General features: G+C 33.0%; 1 protein-coding gene across 1 annotated transcript in view; it reads left to right on the plus strand.

Annotated features, from left to right (window-relative positions):
* LOC128558240 (uncharacterized) overlaps positions 1–20,222 on the plus strand; it is a 43,833-nt gene that overhangs the window by 2,976 nt on the left and 20,635 nt on the right. The gene's annotated exons all lie outside the window — the stretch shown is intronic.

Consider the following 20,222-nt stretch of genomic DNA (forward strand, 5'->3'; position numbering starts at 1 on the left):
ACGAAGACGGTGCCACATGATGAAAAAATTTAATACGTCGGAAAAAACAATGATTGATTGGCCGTGATAGGATTTTGTGTCAAGACGGATAAATGTAGAAATTTACAAATGTTTTGCTTCTCCCTGTTATTTCTGCAAAAATGCAAATTTTATGTTATCAAATTAAGACTGCGATTCAATGAAAGGCTCTTGTGGGGCTACACTGGCTTCAAAGTTGATCGATTTTTAGATTTAACACGTGAAGTTATTCAAATACAATGTGAGTCAATTTATGAATTTAAGTGTTTTATGTAAAAATCCCTAGTTATACATCTGGATAGTTCCTTTTGCTGTTCAGTTTATATATACAGGTATGAATATCAAACGATAATAGGTAAGGGTTGATTTCTCGAAAGCACATAGCACTAAAAACACAGCCTCAGAGCCACGCATTTGCATAGTAGGCTCACAACAAAAGGAAGCTGTAATGGAAAAATATTTCAGATGGGTTGCCTCAAACATCCAACAAGTACATATTAATTTATGCTAAATATTGATGGAGGGGAAGGAAATGGTAAGGGGCGAAATGGGGTCGGGGGTGGGGGTAAGGAATCCGAAGGGGAAAGTTGTACAAGGACGAATATACAAGGGCATGCCATGTTCATGCGTAAACCACAATAGCGCAGACACTTATGTACCAAAGATAAACACACAACTGCGATCAATTGAATAACATAAAAAAGTAAACAACACATAAAAAAACAGTAGGGCACCGTTATAGACTCACAAGCATACAAACGCACCCACACAAGTAGGAAAAACAATCAAGTACCGTCTTAGGATTCGGCTGCCAAACATATATTTAAGTAAAAAGAAAAATGTCATTTAGTTAACCGTGTTTTGCAGTGTTATTTTATACGAACAATCAGCACGATAATCACCACAGTCAAAAGCTGAATATGACAGAAATGCTACTGTCTGGACGACACTTTGATGATTAAGCCGCTACTGAAAACACATATAAATGTGCAATATTAAAATTGGACTATTATATTTCAAGTTACAGGTTAAAAGATGATAAAAACACACATTTCTGGTTAGATCATCAGTGATCTAGGCCACTTTTGAACCCGTTAAGAGTAGCGCTGAATTTTACATGATGTGTTAGGTTTTTCCAGAGTCTAATGGTTCTAAATATGAGTTCATGTGTTAATGGGTGCGAGAGGAGGGGCTATTTACTAGCTTCAAGGTTATCAAAAAATCTTGACTAGAATTAAATACCTGAGATTCACAATTGTGCTTTGGGCGGAAGCCATATTGGAAGGAATTAAGTAAATTTTATCATCCAGATGATCCCTAATATTTGATACCAAAACATGCTCCATTAGTTGGAAGCAATGGAAGTAAGAGGATAGGTCTGTGATTGCAGGCTAAGCTTTGTAGGTCCTTTTTTGTGTACAGGGGCAACGGTAGCCGTCCTCCAATCTTGTGGAACACTGCCAGTACCAAGTGAAGACATGTAGATTTTAGTCCGATTTTATAGAGCAGTATTTAAGCTGTGGGCGAACATTGATGTTGTTAGCTGTTTCTTTAACTACCATGTTGTTCTTTTTTTGACACATTCCTTCTGATGATTCTAAGTGAACTATTTGCCTTTGATGTGATGTTATCAATATGTTTTGACCAACTGAGATTTTCACTTAGTGTGACGCCCAGGTATTCAACTGTGTTACTGGTTTTTACTGCTATGTTATGAGCGTATAATTGTAAATGATTTTTTTTTCTTTCGAGGAATCCTAAATACCTCACACTTATCCGGATTAAACGCCATACATAAGTTACATATATACTCTAATGCTGTATGGATAGTGAATACGGTTCTACCGCATAAATGATAATGTCAGATAATAATACAGAAGATACAGACGTAGATAGATAGACCGAAATACAGACAGACACTGTCTGAATATTGTTAATAATTAGTTCCAGTCTTGTCAACCGAAAATGAAGGAAAAAGTAAGCGTATTACGTGATATTCAAACCATGATGTAAACTTCTATAGATGACATTTTTATTATTCATACTTATTGATTGCTTAAAATACATTGCAGGGAGTCATTATCTATCACCTACCTTATAATGTTGTAAATACAACAACAACCTTTAAATGTTGTAATTTCGTTTGATGACAATGCCTTTTTGTGCTTCATTATTTGAACAAAGTACCCTTGAACAGTAAGAGAATGACTCAAGCATTAGAAACACTTTCAAAATAATTGATTGAAATAATGAATATAACCAGTCTAGCTATGTTGTTACACAAACGTGATACAAATTTAAGTTTTCTGTTAATATCGCATTATGGGATATATACAGTTTGAATTTAAACATATGAATTTTGTGTAAACCAATGTATCATCATTGAGAACAATAAATAACTCTGGCTAAAAGATCAAAACTTTATAACGTTCCTTAATTTCGTAGAATTCCTTTAATGGAATTTATGCATTATTTTACTTTATTTTCATGCACTAATATACTTTTATTGTTTACGCTTATAAAATATATGTCAGTGCAAGCCATGAGAAAAGTGTGCACGTGTATTTAGGTCGTATTTTGTCTGCGTGGTCAGTTGTTTGTCAGGGTAAAAGGGTCTTATTGATATTTCTTTCATTTTTGTCCATTTTTTTATGTTGGCATCAGTTCATGTTGAAATCAGAATTGTTCCCCTTAGATTTTCTTTGGTAGGTACCATCTGTAAGTATATAAAGGGTACTTTAGTCAACACAGGAAATAAGAAAAAAGCTCCTTTTTACATGAAGTATCTTTCACTCCCGAGCAACATATTTTCTTACGTTCAAACAAATATCTCCTATATATAATGCATATAATGCATACATAATAAAACATCCTATAAAAATGATTATTCTATTCTGACGATCCATGCTATTTATAACAATTTGCATGAAAATTTTGAAAAAGTTGTTTCTTTAAAGAGTTTTTTACAGAGGTATTAAAACATAGGTTTTTAAATACATGTCAAAAAATCCCAAAAAAGATATCATAGCTATGAGCTTGTCAAAAAAGATACGAATATTACTTTTCAGCGGGGGGTTTGAAAAATTTGTTTGTATGAAAAAAAAAGGGCCCAATTTTTATAATAAAAAACCCAAAACGACCGTTTTTGCACTTGACTAAACCCAAATTTTCCATACTAAAAAGGGGTAAATTAAACTTTACACAGATTGAGAAGGCAGCTACAGTAAAAAACAATTAAGTTAATTTTTTTTAAGGGTTTTTTGTGGAGGTTAACTTAAAAGGTTGCATAAAAAAAAAAAACTATGTGTTGTTTATGCTCGGGCCCGATGCATAATACACATTAAAGGGAAAACCCCAATACCCTGCGAGGTAGTACTCCCCTAGGGGTACCCACAAAATTGGGGCCCTTTGAGGGTTTTTTTTTCCTTTTTTTATTTTTTTATTTTTTTCTTGCTCACATGCCTCAAATTTCCCTGGTGTTTTGTTTAAAAAGTTTGAATTGCGCTTTATAAAGAAAATATGTTCGCAGGTAAAAAATTGGTTTTTTGCTTCCCACAATAGTAAGTCAAAAAAAAGGTACTTTCCAACATCACACCTATAAAGGGACTGTTTTTTCCCCTCTTCTTTTGCAAAGTGATCAAAACAATAAACTGACAGCTAAAGTTAAAAAAAACAGCTTTTTTAAAGAAAAACTGTTTAGTTTTAAAAGGGTATTTATATTTTCTTTTTATTAAAAACCTGAACATGACTTGTTTTGTATAAATTTTTGTAGTTTGAAATGAAGTGGGAAATTATAGAAAAAAAACTCGTTTTTGGATCACTGTTTTTGGTCCAGAAAATTTAAAAATTGTCGGGTCACAATTTCTTTTTTTCTTCCCGGGGAAAAAGAATAAACCTATATGAAATTTCCCCACTGTTTCATGGATAAAAAAAACAATACTATTTTGGAAAAATGAAAAAAAATTCATTGAAAAAATTCTGAATTTTTTTTTAAAAACCGAAAAAGGAAAAGAAGATTCAGTGCTTTTTTCCGACTGTATGAAATGTTTGTTAATTCTGTACAATTTGCTTTGCGAGTTGGGTTTAGAAAAACGTATGCCGTTTGTGAGGACTTTTTTAAAAAATGTCGGGTTTCCCCCCCTCTGTATTTATTTTTCCCATATTTAAAAACCCAAAAAACAATGTTTGAAGGGGGGTTTAAAAGCGTCACCATGCGGTCTTTTCTGTTCGATCTGTTTGTATTTTGTGTCCCTAAAATTTGGTGTGAAATTTAACTTCAATGCCTTTTGGCCCCTTCCTCTCTCAAGTTTTCATAAAAACATGGCCATATTTTTAATTAATGCCCATCTTATTACTTTCCTTTTTTTTTTTAAAGTTACACTTAAAGGGGGAAAACAGGTCTGTGTTTCGGGTCAGTGCTTAACTTTTTTTAAAATTTTTAAGGGTTTTTAAAAATAACTTGGCACAAATGTTCACCATCAGGGGGACCGAAAATTTGGGGACGTTTGTCTTTTAAAAAGGGACTTTTTTCTAGAATTTAAAACCCAAAAATAATATATAATCGAAACTGCAATTAAAAAACATGGGGGAGAAAGGGAACATAAATTGGGAGAAGCGGCGCCAGATTAAATTATAACCCCTTTGTGGATCGCTTTCTTAAACAGCGTCACACGTTTTTCCAGCTTTTTTTTAGGTGTGTCTTTGTATTTGCCAAAAACCCCAAATGCATTTAACATGAACCTTGTCTTATTTTACTAAAAAATACATTTAAAGAATAAAATAAGTCCCCTTTTTACAAGCGGGAAGTCCCCATTAGAGGAAAAAAATGAGGGTTATTACCTCACCTGAGAAAGGGGTTCTTGGGAAGAGTTTTGTGTTTTCCCCTGGCCGTCGTTGTCGTTGTCGGGTTTTTTTCCCGTTTTATCGGGAGTAATGATGTTTTTTTCCCTTTGTACAAGAAAAAGGGCCCAGCTTTAAAAACCCCTGACATTACGGGGGCCATAACTATATTAAGCTGTTTTGGAAAGTTGTTCAAATTTAAAAAAACAAAGGTTAAACACTTTTGGGGGTCAATAAACTTTTAGGGTCTGAAAAAACAGGCTGGTTTAAAAAAACTTTTATAGCCCTGGGGTTTCATTAGTTTTTTTTAAAATTGTTAATAGAATGATTTTGTAAATTAAAAAAAAACTCTACTGTCTTTTTTGGTTTAAACCAAAAATTTTCCCCTAACGCATTTCAATCGTTTTGTTTCGGCGGCGAAAGATTCTAAGTTACAATTAATATTTTGGAAAATTTTTTTAAAAATTATTCTCAACAGTTTTGATAAAGCGAAGTCTTGTTTTAAAAATAAAACAATACTCCATCTGAATTTTTTTTTATACAGGGGGTTAAGACAAGGTGAAAATTTTTTTTCCTATTTTTTTTTTTTTTTTCGGGAATGTTTAAATACCCTTTTTTGGTCTAGTAAATTTCATGGTCTTCATTTATTTTCTGTTAATGCTGTCATAGGTTAAGGTTTAACGTTTTAAAGGGTTTTCTTTTTCCCAAGTTTTATTTTATTGTATGTGATGACACAGAAACCCTTTAGCAGAGACCCTAATGAGCCCCAGTCGTCTTTAATGCTATGTCAGGTATTGCCCCTCATGGGGGCAAAAAGTTGTCATTTTTTTTGAAAAAAAAGGGGGGATACGTAATGCTTCAGTTTTTTAAATTTGGGGTTTGGTTTAATATTTTAGAAATTGCTGGTTTCTTCTCTTTACAGGTTTTAAATTTTTCATTCATGGCAATTTGGGTTGAGAACGAGGTTTTTATTTGTGACCCAAGCACCCCAAAGCAAAGGGTTTCCCGTTTTAAAAAATTTCAGGGATTTTTTTGGAGAAAGGTTAATAAGCTCCAAGGAAAATAAAATTTGTAATTTTTTTGAAAAGAATTCTCTCACTTTTTCTCAGAGGAAAAAACAAAAAATTTTAAACTGGTTATGTTTTTTTAAAGAAATTTTCTGATTCTTTTGGGAATATCAAAATTTAGTCTTTAGATCAAAAGGGATTCGCTTTGAACTCCTTCAAAAAATGCGTTAACCTTAAAATTAAGACCCGTTTATAAAAAAACTGGAACTTTTCATTTAAATAACCCAACCCAAATTTTTAAATTTTTAAAATTTTATAAACACAAATTTGTTTTTGAAAAATTTTCAAGCTTTTCCCCCTTTTGACCTTAGCTTTTAAATTTGTAAATTTCAGATGCATGAATCATGTTGCCAATAAAAAAAGGGTAAAAATTTGAAAAACAAGGCAGGAAAAACAAAGTACTTGTCATTTGTTAATTGTAACATATTTAGGAGGGTTTTTCCCTTTTTTATTACAAATATATTTTTCAAAGTTGATAAAAAAAATTTTAATATATTTTTTTCTATCAAAAATAATTTTTTCATCTAATTTTTAATATATAGATGAATATTATTTAAAATATCCAGATACTCTCAAATTGTCTGACCTTATGAACAATTACAATAAGAATCCCTTTTTTAAAAAACTAACTGTTTTTGTAAAATAAAATGAGTCTCCTTTAGAAAAAATAGTTAGTTCCCCACCCTCCACATCACATTTAAATTCTAAAAACGTTTTGGTCAGTTTTTTAAAACCAAATTGATTTTTTTATTTGGACTTGTTATTGTTACAATTTTTTGTCAGGGCCCCTTTTATGGGCCCTTGATTGTTAAATTTAAACTTTTTAAACTGTAAAAAGCAAATGAAAAGGGACCAAATCCGAAAGGACATTTCCTGGCGTGTGTGGTTATACTTCAAAGGCAAATATTTCAAAACCTCGAAATAGGGGGGAAAATTTTGACAGTCAGAAAAAACAGGGCGGCGGGATTTGTAACGTTTAACATTTTTTAATCAAAGTTTATTTTTGTAAAAAGGGGTTTTAAACCATTAGGCCTTGGGCCCTATTTTGTCCCGTTTTTTTAAATCTTGTTGACTGATTCCCCTTTGAATTTAAACCTTTAAATTTACTAAAAAGGGGATTAAAATGATTTTTTCCGAAAAATTTATTCGTTTCCTTTTCAAATTTAAATACGTTCACGCGGATACTTGCGGGGGAAATGTTTTTTTTGTTTTTTTTAAATCAGGGGAAACCCATTTTTTTGGCAGACGGCCCCGGCCCGGAGGGGGGTCAACCATAGTCCTCTCCTGTCTCATCTCATGATATTTTGAAATGTAAGGAAAAACTTTAAAACCTTTTGTGCGTTTTCCCTTTGGGAATCGACGTTTAAATTTCTTGCAAGACTTTGGGAGGGGCCTTGTGTATTTCATTCAGTTTTAATTGTTTTTTTTGATAGTATATGAGTGTTTAAAACCCCAAATCTGAACACTTTATTTTAAAAAGATGCTGAAACATTCAATTTTTTAATTTAAATTTTAAATTTAAATAGGATAGCGAAATCACAGACACTGAATCCAACCACCCCAATGGAAATATTTTAAACATCGCATGGGGGGGGGGGGTGAATTTTAAAGGCAGTATAAATATGACGACTGTTTTAAAAAAAACAATTTTATATGCATATTTTTTTTTTTTTTTAGATTTCAAGGGGCATAAACGCCTTTTTTAATCGCAAGATGGTAAAACAGTATCATTCGCCCAAAAAACGAATTCAGATCAAATTTTTCAAAATTGGGGAAGGGGCCCGGGATAAATAAATGTTTTTTTACCGGGCTAGGAAAAAAATTAATTTATTAAAAAAGCAACAGAAACCCAAAAAATTTTATTTACAACATTTATGGAGTATGAATACTTTTTTACAGAAAACAAAATGGATAAATTTGGGTTACAAAAACAATTTTGGGGTGTATTTATTTTAATTTTTTGAAGGGCGAGAGAATTTTTATGCAAAGAGTGTGATCAGTCAACATTTTTTAAAAAATTACCGTCGTTGCTCTATTATAGCATCATAACACATATTTTTTGTTAGCCCTTTCCCGGTTTTAAAAATTAAAACACAAGAGTGTAAAGCCAAAAATGAAAATTTTAAGACGATTCGTACCTTTTCCCGGGGCATTTTATTGTTTTTATCACTCGCAAGAGGAACGGGGGGGGATACAGTCGTTTTTTAGGGGGGTGAACCCTGGCGAGTGATACATTTTTACATGTGCGAGGATATATGAGCCGCGTCATGAGGGAAAAAAACCCTTTGTGGCTTTGCGAAAAAGCATGGAAACCAGAACCCGCCTGCGCATACTCGCAGTCTGGTCAGGATCCAGGTTTTTCGCTTACGGGTTTTTTTTTTGCTATAGGGTTTGGGAAAACCCAACGGGATAGACTCTGGGACAGGGCGTTGGATGCGCAAGCTATCTGGATCCATACTGGGCGCAAAAACCACTATGTTGGGTTTCTCATGGCGCGGCTATAAAATTTTTTATTTGGGTTTGTGGGGGCAGCTATTTTAATACAAGTTGTGCGCGTTTAAAATTAAAACGTCCGCCCGAAAAAATTATTTTTAAAGCCACGTATTTGTTTTTAAAACAATAAACTTTAAATTTTTCCCGGGTAACATTCTGCCCCCGGGGTTGACAATTTTCAATGTCAAACACGTACGCTGCCATATGATATTTTTATTCTGTTTACCCCCTGTGCCAAACCCTAAAAAATCATATTTTTCCCCGATATTTAAAATTTGTACTGTTATTTTAGGGAAAAGAAAAACGGCCATTTCACCCCTAAATTTTTTCACCTCCATTTTCGGGTTGATGAAAGTAAATTTCAAAAAAGTATTCCCCTAACAGAGCGCAGCCTAAACCGCACCCAATTTTTTTTATGTGAAAGGGCGTGGGGGGAATCTCCCCCGTTATTTTTGGGAAAATTCATTCCCAAGAAAAAAAAATTTTAAACGGGCTAGTAAAATTTTGGGATTTATTCTACCCAAATTAAAGAAAAAAAATTTTTCGAAAGGTTTTCGTTAAGTACAAAACAGATTTTAGGCTTTTTTGCATCATTTGTACAAAAAACATTTTATAAAAAATGTAACGGGGAAAAAAGAAAAGAAAAAAGAAAATAGCATAGATAAAAAAGGGTTTGGGAAAATTTAAACTCGATATTAAAAAACAAAAATGGTACGAAAGTCTAGTGTTTTTAATCATCAAAGTGTATGTTTTCCGTAATTTACAGGGAAAAATGCCTTTTTAAAATTTTGCCCCCAAATACCACTGAGCTACCGAGCGTACCGATTTGCGTCAAAGCAGAAACTTAAATTTTTTTTACATAAACAAAATTTTAATTTTTTGTAGTTGCGTTGCTCAGAGGTTGTCTTTATGGCCTTTTTAAAACATTTTAGGAAAACCAAAAAATTTTTTCTTTGAAAAAAAGCCGCTTTTTAAAAACTAAAACAACTTGGGAAAATTTAAAGGGCCCAAATTTCAGTTGATTCTTTGGGTTTTAAACATTTAATGTGTTTCTTTTAATTTCACTTTACACAAAATCGTGTATTAAAAAATTTTTTATACCCCCCCCCCACCCATTTTGTATCTTTTTTTGACGGTTTTTTTAAGAAGATAAGGGGCGTTTTTCCGTTTTTCTTCAAGAAACTGAAAAAATTCTCGTAAAATTTTTTATTTTAGTAAATGCATTCTGACTTTATTTAAGTTTTTTTTTCCTAAATATTAAAACAGTTATGATCTCGTAAGTTTTTAAAAAGTTTTTTGTTACAGTATTAAATTTTTTTAAATTCTTATCAAAAAAGGGTGGGGCATTTTTTAGGTCTTTTCATTATATCGTCCTTTCTGCCCAATTTAATTTTTATAATGGTTTTTGATGGGGCCCAAAATTTCGGAGGAGAATTTTTTAGAAGGTCGGGGATGTTAAGGTTGGGTTGGGTTGGGGTGGTCATTTTGTTTTGAAATTCGAGTTTTTTTTTGTTTAAAAATGTCATTATATTTAAAAATTTTTGATTTTTTCGCATCGTATTTTTAACAATTATAGAAGAATACTAGTAATTTGATGGAGTTTTATTTGGCATTTTAAATAAGAAAGGAAAGTACTTTAATAATTAAATCTTTTACCTAGCATTATGAAAAGGGGCAGATCGGGTTGGATTTGGATATGTTTTTCTTTGTGAATTCAATTTAAAAGGAGAGTTTTCCCCTAATTCCTGCTTTTTTTAATATTTTTGGGTTAAAAAGTCCCGCCCGGTTTCATTTTTTGTCATGTCAAATATATCGTTTTAGGGTTCAGTAAGTTTTTTTGAACCCCTCTTATTTAGAATGTTTTGGGTGCAATGTACGGTCATAATCGCAAAAAAGGGGTTGTGTTTAATTTTTTTTCTGTGGCCCTTGTAATTTTTTCAATGTATAATATTTTCGCGAGTAGAAAAACCCCGATTTTACTTTAGATGGAATGTTTGTATTAAAAAAAAAAACTGGGTGTTTTTTTCGGGCAAAAGTCACAATATTTTTTTTTTATTTTTTTTCTAACCCCCCACGGGATTTTTGCCCCATTTAAAACAATGGGAGGTTTTCACCCGGGGGGTTTTCGAATTTTTTTTTTGCACAGTAAAAACATCTTTTTGTTAAATTTGAGGTTTTAAATTTTAAAATTAATTTTAAATTCAAAAAATGAAAAAAAAAAATTTAAAAGCAATTTCAAAAAATTTTCGAAATCGCCAGTGGGGGGGGTTTCCCCACCAAACGAAAAAAGGGAGTTTTTTTTTCCAAAAATCGTTGTTCAACGCGAAAAATGTCACAACAGTTTTTTTTTGGGATAAATTTTAATTTGAGTTAAAAAATTTTGATTTGAAAAATTTTTGAAAAAACCCCCGGTTTTTTTTTTTCCCGTAAATTGGTAAAAATGGGAGAAAAAAACAACCCTGGGACCTCCCATGGGTTAGCAAAAAAAACCCCTGGGGGGAAAAAAAAAACTCCCATGGGAGGGCCCCCCCCTTTGGGAAAAACCCCCCTGAATTATTCTTTAACGTATAAAAAAAGAAAACGACCAATTATTTCCTATGGGATTAGAACTTTTTTTTAAGTCAAAAAATCAAGGGGAAAAATCAAAGGCAAAAGGTAGCTGAGTTTGCGAAAATTCCGGATTTGCAAACTAAATCCGGAGACTGTTTGATACAGTTTGCTTGTAAAATGTATTGATTTGACGTTATTTTATAGAAATTATCCATAATAGATATTGCTATGGAAAAGCAGGGAGGCAGCTCTTTTCATTGAAGAATGGTTTGAACTAACTGGAATGAAATAGTTTTCAACTTCAAACATATTTCTACGCAAAATACAAATTATTAAAAAACAGTCGGAAAACCAGCTTGCTAGTCAATAATGCAAACTATTTGCCTTCGTCTTTGATTGCTGACCCACCAATTGCTCAGTAAGTGTTTAAAGTATACCTTTTTTTATCTGTGCTCTAGACTTCAAGCAGTAACATAATACTGCTACTAACATTGCGACAAGGGTTATTGAACCTATTATGATGCCAATTATTCATGCCAACTCGTAAACTGAAATAGAAAACATGATAAAATTCAATACCATCAAATTTCAGTATCATAACCGGAAGAAAATAACTTCAATTTTCATCATAAAGAAAGTATTTGTATTAGGGTAATTCTGCACGTCCTGATGAAAACAAATCTACCATGTAGAAATCTAAAATATATATAAAATAAAACTTAGACAACTCGGCTCAATAAAGTATAGTGTCACGTGCTGAATGTTGTACCGGACTTGATTGAAACTTTGGACCTAACACACGATTACATTGTGAGAACCTTCAGAAGTATAACAATTTTGTAACTTTTTTTCACAGAAAGAAATTGTTCTTCAGTCATTATGTAGAATTTAATACATTTTTTCATGACCGTGATGAAACATACATAATTATATGGTCTATAATATGGTGAAATACAATGTACAGGTAAAGAGCTTGGTATTGAAATACATGTTTACGATAAAAGAGATCAACGCTCAAGAAGCTGATTTGAAGACGTAATTTGGAATAATATAACGTGTCAAAAATTTAAGATCATATTATATTCTCTCGAAAGACAGGATAGTCGGTAATATCAATGAAATGATCTTCTTTCCGTACATTGGACCCAGGCTTTTTTCTATTTTATCCGGATATTAATTTTACGCCATTTCCAAACATCATCAAACCTGCACATATCTACCGTAATTAAGATATTTCACCTTGTGCATATCAGATGTTTTCGCGAGTAATGTAGCCATGAATAACGCTTTTAGATTGGTGATGGGGTTTTTTAAAAAAATACCTATATGATAATGAACACATGAAAGGCTGATGCCTTTTCCGGCCCCAAAATTTTTAATGATAGTTAACATTAAAAAAAGTCGGGTTTTTTTTTTCCAAGCCCTTGAATAAGAAAATATTTCAAAAATGTGAAGTTTTTATGGGGGTTTTTTAAATATAATAAAAAAAAAATTTTAATTTTTATTTTAAAAGTTGTGACCCAAAAAGAATGAAACTCTTGTTTGAGCTTGTACTTATAAGCAGAAAAATCTTTTAATTTCTTCCTTTGAAATTAACGACTGAGGGGAAAAACGAAACTTTTTTTGACACATATTAAACTTTTTTACACAGCAAAAAACATTTGGTTTAATTTTTTTGTGTTTGTTTTCCCCCTTCAGAACAGGTTTCCCTTGATTCTGTAAAATTTACTAAAATTTGGTAAAAAAATAATTTAAAAGAAATAAAAAATGAAATGCCAGAAGTATTAATAGTGCAGATAATACAGTTTTGCTAATATCAAAATGTCACATTAGAAGCACTTTTTTATACAAAACCCCTGGTGGATTATTTAAGGTGCAAATTTATGAATCTATTTCCTTGCCTTCGATGCATTTAAAGGGAAAAGAAAATTAAAAATGAACGGATATAAAAAAAAAAATACTAAAAAGAATAACGATTTTAATTTTTTAAATTTTCAATTTTCCCTCTGATGGAGATGTCCCTCGAGAACACATACGGTTTTTCTATATTTCACGCTTTTTGTTTTGAAGAGCTTGCTCAAAGTATGTTTTTCTATTTACGGTTTTGAAAAAACTTATCAGTTAATTCATGTCAAAAAGAAAACTAAACTATCAAATGTAATTTAAATAGGGAATTTTTTGGGTTTATATTTTATTCCAGTTTTGCATTTTTACGCCCAAAATTTATTTAATTCTGTATTTTTAAAAAAATAACCTGGGTTTTGGGAATTTTGTAGGTTTTGCCTCACAAAGCCGAAAATTGTTCAAAGATAGTGTGCAAATACTGCTACCGCCCCCTGCCCCCCTAGCCCCCCCCCCCCCCCCCCCCTTTGGTAGAATGAAAAATTTCCCCCCATGCTAAAAGTAAAAAGAGGGAAAAATTTAGAGTATCCCTCAATGTGATCATACAGCGGTGCACAAAAAGCGGCCCCTTTTGGTTCCCAGTTCAAAAAAGGGTTTACGTGAATGAGAAAAAAAATAGGCAGAACTAAACAAAATTAGAAAAATGCCCAAAAAACAAAAAGCAGACATCATTCCAAAGGGTGATTATACAATAAACAAAACTTTGAAAGTGGGGTTTCGGGGGGCCACAAGGCCGAAGTAATTGTTGAGAAACGTATTTTAAAGTCTTGTGAAAGAGTGATAACATAAAAAGTAACAGTACTAATTGAATGTCGGGGAGTATTGGTAGCCCGAAAAGAAGTGAGGTCGATTTTGTTATTGAAACGCCGCTTTGGTTGGTTGAAGAAAGTGTTTGGGGGGGGGCCGTTTGGGGTTTTGACACGTAAGTGATTGATAAAAGAGGTTATGTTTACAATCAAGAAACCCTGTCAAAATCAAGCAATGCATTGTTGACTGAATGCTTCACTTTATTTCTCTTTTTGAAATAGCATTTGCCTCTAGATGCTATTCAACTAAGGGGGTGGTTTGTCTGGAAAAAAATGTAAGAAATTGATCGGATAGGCCTATATAGAATTGTTATATTTATGTGTCTTAAATGCTGTCTTACTGAAAATAATGATATCGTCGGAGGTCCAATATTCGTCCCTGCCCTTGCATTCATTCCCATTTTGTTTTAACTCGAGATTTCGATGATGCGCGCACATAAAATTGTTGATTTCATTAAAACTAAACATTTTTCACTAATTCCAAATAGTATGTTATAAAAATTTCCCTGGAAACAAAGAAATAATTGATTTCAGACATTTTTTTTCTGTACGTCTGCTTTGTTCACATTTTTATGAATGAAAGTAACATGATTAATTAGAGCATGTCCTAAGGCCAAACCAAAACATAATTGGTCTATGTCCTTTGAGTCCTTAGTATAAAAGTCAGAAACTTTTGTTTTTTGTAGGCTAGACTCAACAAATAAGGCCGAACTACAGAAATTATTCTGCAACTGCTTTGACTGCTGAATACAAGCTATGTGTTAAAATAGAATGCTAGTAAAGAGGACATCTAGAACATGCAATGTACCAGTTTCAACCCGCAGAGATAGAGTTCTCGGCAAGTTTGGTCCAGACTCTGTTGCCAGTGATAAAGCCCCACTATTAACCATGTTTTAGGAGGCAAAGCTTGCAGAACATTTCAAGAGCATGGCAAGTTATGGCTTTGGCTATACGCGCCAGGAATCTGTTGACCTTGCTTCAGATTTTGCTTTTCAACTGGGCAAGAGGGCCAAAGATCAACCCTGAACACTGAAACGGATGAGAGGCTTTTTGAAACGTTGGCCTGAACTTAAGGTTCTTAAACCTAGGGGTTTGGAGTATGCAAGAGATACAGCAGTCATGTCATATTTTGAGAACTTAAAGCATTCTTGAATTACATGGACTCACTGACAAACCACATCTCATCTTCAATTTTGATGAGAAAGGTGTTACAACAAATCATACACCACCATATGTTGTTGGAAGTTCTGCTTATTGTATGCAATCTGTAACATCTGGTAAGGGAAAAACGGTCATCATTCTAGGCTGTGGTAGCGCTAGTGGGGTTTCATTGTCTCCTTTCTTTGTTTTTGTTTTCCTGTCAAGCGGAAGAATTCTGACCTACTACAGGGAAAATCAGCTGGTGTTGTAAGTGATACAGGCTAGTCTAACCAAGCAGTTTTCAGAGAATATCTGTCATCTCATTTTTTTTTTAAATATATACCTGGACGAGACGGTCAGAAAGTTATTTTAATTGTTGATGGACACAAGTAACATATCTGTTGGTATTTGTGAATAGGCTTTGGAAAGAGGAATTGTTTTCTTTTTTTCATTCTACCAGCCCAAAAAAGTCATATTCTGAAACCATTGTATGTTTTTATTATAGGCCATTCGAAGTAATGTACAATGATGAGTGCCACAAGCTGATGCGACAGACACAACAATATCCCGTTACAATATTTATGAACTGGCTTGTCGTGTTTATATCAAAGCTTTATCTGTAGTAAACATGCACTCATATTTTAAACGTTCAGGTATTTATCCATTCAATCTTGCTGCAGTACCAAAGGAGTATTTACTGCCTGCTTAGTTGTACCATGATGATAAATCAGTTCTCAGCCAGGACTAGATCAACAACCTTGGCCATCCCACATCAATCTTGTCTCTGAGATTGAGACATATGAATAGACACTGATGATGATGATGATGATGATGACGATAATGACGTGTGTTGTGTTTGCTACCTTTTCACACCAGCTGCCATTTCTAAAAGTGATACAGTGTTGTTTACAAAATGGGCTCAGTGTGATCACACCAGAAATAACATGCCCTGCAAACACTGGGTACATCGCATTTACTGCTCACAAGTAGAGCTATCAGGCTAGGTGACAAGTTTTTCTGTCCCCGCTGTAAGTCTGAGGAGTAAAACTGTTAAAAGTGAAAGAAATACTGTTCAACTGTCGCAACTTTTAGAAAACTGTGTTTTAAGGTTCTTGTTATTATTTATTCTTGGACGTTAAACCTAATGTGAATAATTCGGCCTGACTTTGAGGCACGCGCGAAGTGGCGTAATATGAAGCATAAAAATGGCGGATGTAATATGTCAGTGACATAGCATTTTTTCAATTGTGTTGTGATTTGTCATGTGTTTAGGATAAAATTCATTTTGGATAAAAAGAGAAAGATTTATTGATCAAGTAAGTGGTTTACTTTTATCACCTTGTCTTCTTATAAATTATTCTTTTGTATTGAACGTTTAGGGGCACGAAAAGTGGTCTCTCGAGGGTAAATTCATATTCATTTCTTAATTTTGTGGTATGTGATATTGTCATCTCTTATAATAGAAGTCTATGGAAAAAATGATAGCAAGGCCTGAAATGATCCGATGTTCATTACCAAAAGAAAATAACCTGTTACTATAATGAAATACTCACAGATTAACGATGCGCAACAGAATCAACGGATACTTTCGTACTATTATTTTTACTTTCTGTTTGCTTTCTCTAACTTGGTCAGCATTAACAGTGCGGTGGTTTGTGCACATTACTACTGTGTGTATTAACATAAATTTTGATGATAAAACTACTATTTTGTTGACAAAATAAAAATATTTTGATACACGGAATGAAATGTGGCGTTCCGAAAATAAGCATCTTATACTATAACAGAGCCCGTCGTCATCGTTCCTCCCGTTTACAACAACTTTTTCAAAATTTTCATGCAAATTGTTATAAATAGCATGGATCGTCAGAATAGAATAATCATTTTTATAGGATGTTTTATTATGTATGCATTATATGCATTATATATAGGAGGGTATTTGTTTGAACGTAAAAAAATTGTTGCTCGGGGGTGAAAGATACTTCATGTAAAAAGAGCTTTTTTCTTATTTCCGTGTTGACTAAAGTACCCTTTATATACTTACAGATGGTATCTACCAAAGAAAATCTAAGGGGAACAATTCTGATTTCAACATGAACTGATGCCCAAAATAAAAAAATGGACAAAAAAGAAAAAAATATCAATTTAAAACCCTTTTACCTGACAAACAACTGACCCCCGCAGACAAAATACGACCTAAATACACGTGCACAATTTTCTCATGGCTTACACTGACATATATTTTATAAGCGTAAACTTAAAAAGTATAGTTGTGCATGAAAATAAAGTAAAAAAAATGCATAAATTCCATTAAAGGAATTCTACGAAATTAAGGAAAAGTTATAAGTTTTGATCTTTTAGCCAGAGTTATTTATTGTTCTCAATGATGATTTCATTGGTTTACACAAAATTCATATGTTTAAAAATTCAAAACTGTATATATCCCATAATTTCGATATTAACAGAAAACTTAAATTTGTATCACGTTTGGTAACAACATAGCTAGACTGGTTAATTCATTATTTTAATCAATTATTTTGAAAGTGTTTCTATGCTTGAGTCATTCTCTTACTGTTCAAGGGTTCTTTGTTCAAATAATGAAGCACAAAAAGGCATTTTCACAAACGAAATTACAAAATTTTAAAGGTTTGTTGTTTTTTACAACATTATAAGGTAGGTGATAGATAATGACTCTCTGCAAGTATTTTAAGCAATCAATAAGTATGAATAATAAAAATGTCATCTATAGAAGTTTACATCATGGTTTGAATATCACGTAATACGTTACTTTTTCCTTCATTTCGGTGACAAGACTGGAAAATAATTATTAACAATATTCAGACAGTGTCTGTCTGTATTTCGGTCTATCTATCTAGTCTGTATCTTCTGTATTATTTTTCTGACATTATCATTTATCGGTTTGATCCGTATTCACTATCATACCCGCATTAGAGTAATATGTAATTATGTATGGCGTTAATTCGGATAAGTGTGAGGTATTTAGGATTCCTCGAAAAGAAAAAAAATCATTTACAATTATACACTTCATAACATAGCAGTAAAAACCAGTAAAAACAGTTGAATACCTGGGGCGTCACACTAAGTGAAAATCTCAGTTGGTCCAAAACATATTGATAACATCACATCAAAGGCAAATAGTTCACTTAGAATCATCAGAAGGAATGTGTCAAAAAAAGAACAGCATGGTAGTTTTAAAAAAACAGCTAACAACATCAATGTTCGCCCACAGCTTAAATACTGTCCTCTATAAAATCGGACTAAAATCTACATGTCTTCACTTGGACTGGGAGTGTTCCACAAGATTGGAGGACGGCTACGTTGCCCCTGTACACAAAAAAGGACCTACAAAGCTTAGCCTGCAATCACAGACCTATCCTTTTTACTTTCCCTTGCTTCCAACTAATGGAGCAGTTTTGGTATCAAATATTAGGGATCAACTGGATGATAAAATTTTCTTAATTCCTTCCAATATGGCTTCCGCCCAAGCACAATTGTGAATCCAGGGATTTAATTCTAGTCAAGATTTTTTTATAACCTTGAAGCTAGTAAATAGCCCCTCCTCTCGCCCATTAACACATGAAATCTATTTAGAACCATTAGACTCTGGAAAAACCTAACACATCATATAAAATCAGCGCTACTCTTAAGGGTTCAAAAGTGGCCTAGATCACTGATGATTTAACCAGAAATGTATGTTTTTATCATCTTTAACCTGTAACTTGAAATATAATAGTCCAATTTTATATTGCACATTTAATGTGTTTTGTAGCGGTTAATATAAAGTGTGCAGACGTGATTTTGCCAATTGTTTTGACTGTGGTGTTATCGTGCTGATTTTTGTATAAAATAACCTGCAAAACACGGTTAACAAATGACATTTTTTTTTTTTATTTAAATAATGTTGGCACCCAAAACCCTAAGCGGACTTGTTGTTTTTCCTATTTGTGGGGTGCGTTTGTATGCTTGTGAGTCTATAACGGTGCCCTACTTTTTTTTTATGTTTTGTTTACTTTTTTTTTATTAAATTTGATCGGTTGGTGTTTATCTTGGACTAAGTGTCTGCGCTTTGTGGTTTACGATGAACATGGGCCCTTTATTTTGCCCCTTGTAAAAACTTCCCCTTGGTTCTTACCCCCCCCCCCGCCCTTTTCGCCCCTTACTTTTTCCTTCCCCTCCTAAATTTTAGCATAAAAAATAGTACTTGTTGGTGTTGAGGCAACCATCTGAAATTTTTTTCCATTCGTTCCTTTTGTTGGAGCCTACTATGAAATGCGTGGCTTGAGCTGTGTTTTTAGTGCTATGTGGCTTTCGAGAAATCAACCCTTACCATATTTATCGTTTGATATTCATACCTGTTGTATATATAACTGAACAGCAAAAGGAATATCCAGAGTAATAACTAGGGATTTTACATAAAACTTAAATTCATAAATTGATCAACATTGTATTTGAATAACTTCACGTGTTAAATCTAAAAATCGATCAACTTTGAAGCCAGTGTAGCCCCAACAAGAGCTTTCATTGAATCGCAGTCTTAATTTGATAACAAAAAATTTTTGCATTTTGCAGAAATACAGGGAGAAGCAAAACATTTGTAATTTTCATTTATCCGTCTTGACAAAAAATCCTATCAGGGCCCAATAAATCATTTTTTTTTCCGACGTATTAAATTTTTTCATCTTTGTGGCACCGTCTTCGTTGATTTTCGGAAATCGGCGAGCCTGGCGAGTTGATTTAGGGACCCGCGGGTCAATAAATATTGTATTATTTTTATATCCATTCTTATCTAAACAATATTTGCCATCCAACACACAAGCAAACTGGTTCTTAGAATGTTTTCTACACAATTAAATCTATAATAATCTACAAAGTTATTTTGCTTTCTATAAACGGCGATTTTGACTGGAGTTTTACTTACAACCCCTTCAGAATATTTAAAAATGTAAGTGCTTAGGTACTGAAATTCATAAAATCATTAAATACTAAAAAAATAATGAATGGAGTGCGTTGAGAAGGGGGTTGGGAAAGAGAAAAGTCCATTCAATTTTCAATAACCATCTTAAAAATATTTGGAACCCTCTAACATCAAACTTAAAGGCTTGTGTGTGTATGTTTTTTTTCCTTATTTTTTATTTATTTTATTTTTATTTTTTATTTTTTTGTAAATCAGTCCTATATTTACTTACCCACTGATACAACAGTGCCGGCCCCAGTCCTTGCCTCGCCACAACAACCTTCCTCACACCAGACAGTCTTGGGATAACGGTGAAAGGTCAGTGTTTGTGGTATATTCAGTGCAATACTCCCCGGCAAATACCCCTATGGTACAAAAAGTAAGCGTTATAAGTTGTCAAAAACAAAAAAGTTTATATTACGAAACTTTCTT

The sequence above is a fragment of the Mercenaria mercenaria genome, chromosome 1 (genome assembly GCF_021730395.1).
Source record: "Mercenaria mercenaria strain notata chromosome 1, MADL_Memer_1, whole genome shotgun sequence".
Lineage (NCBI taxonomy): Eukaryota > Metazoa > Mollusca > Bivalvia > Venerida > Veneridae > Mercenaria > Mercenaria mercenaria.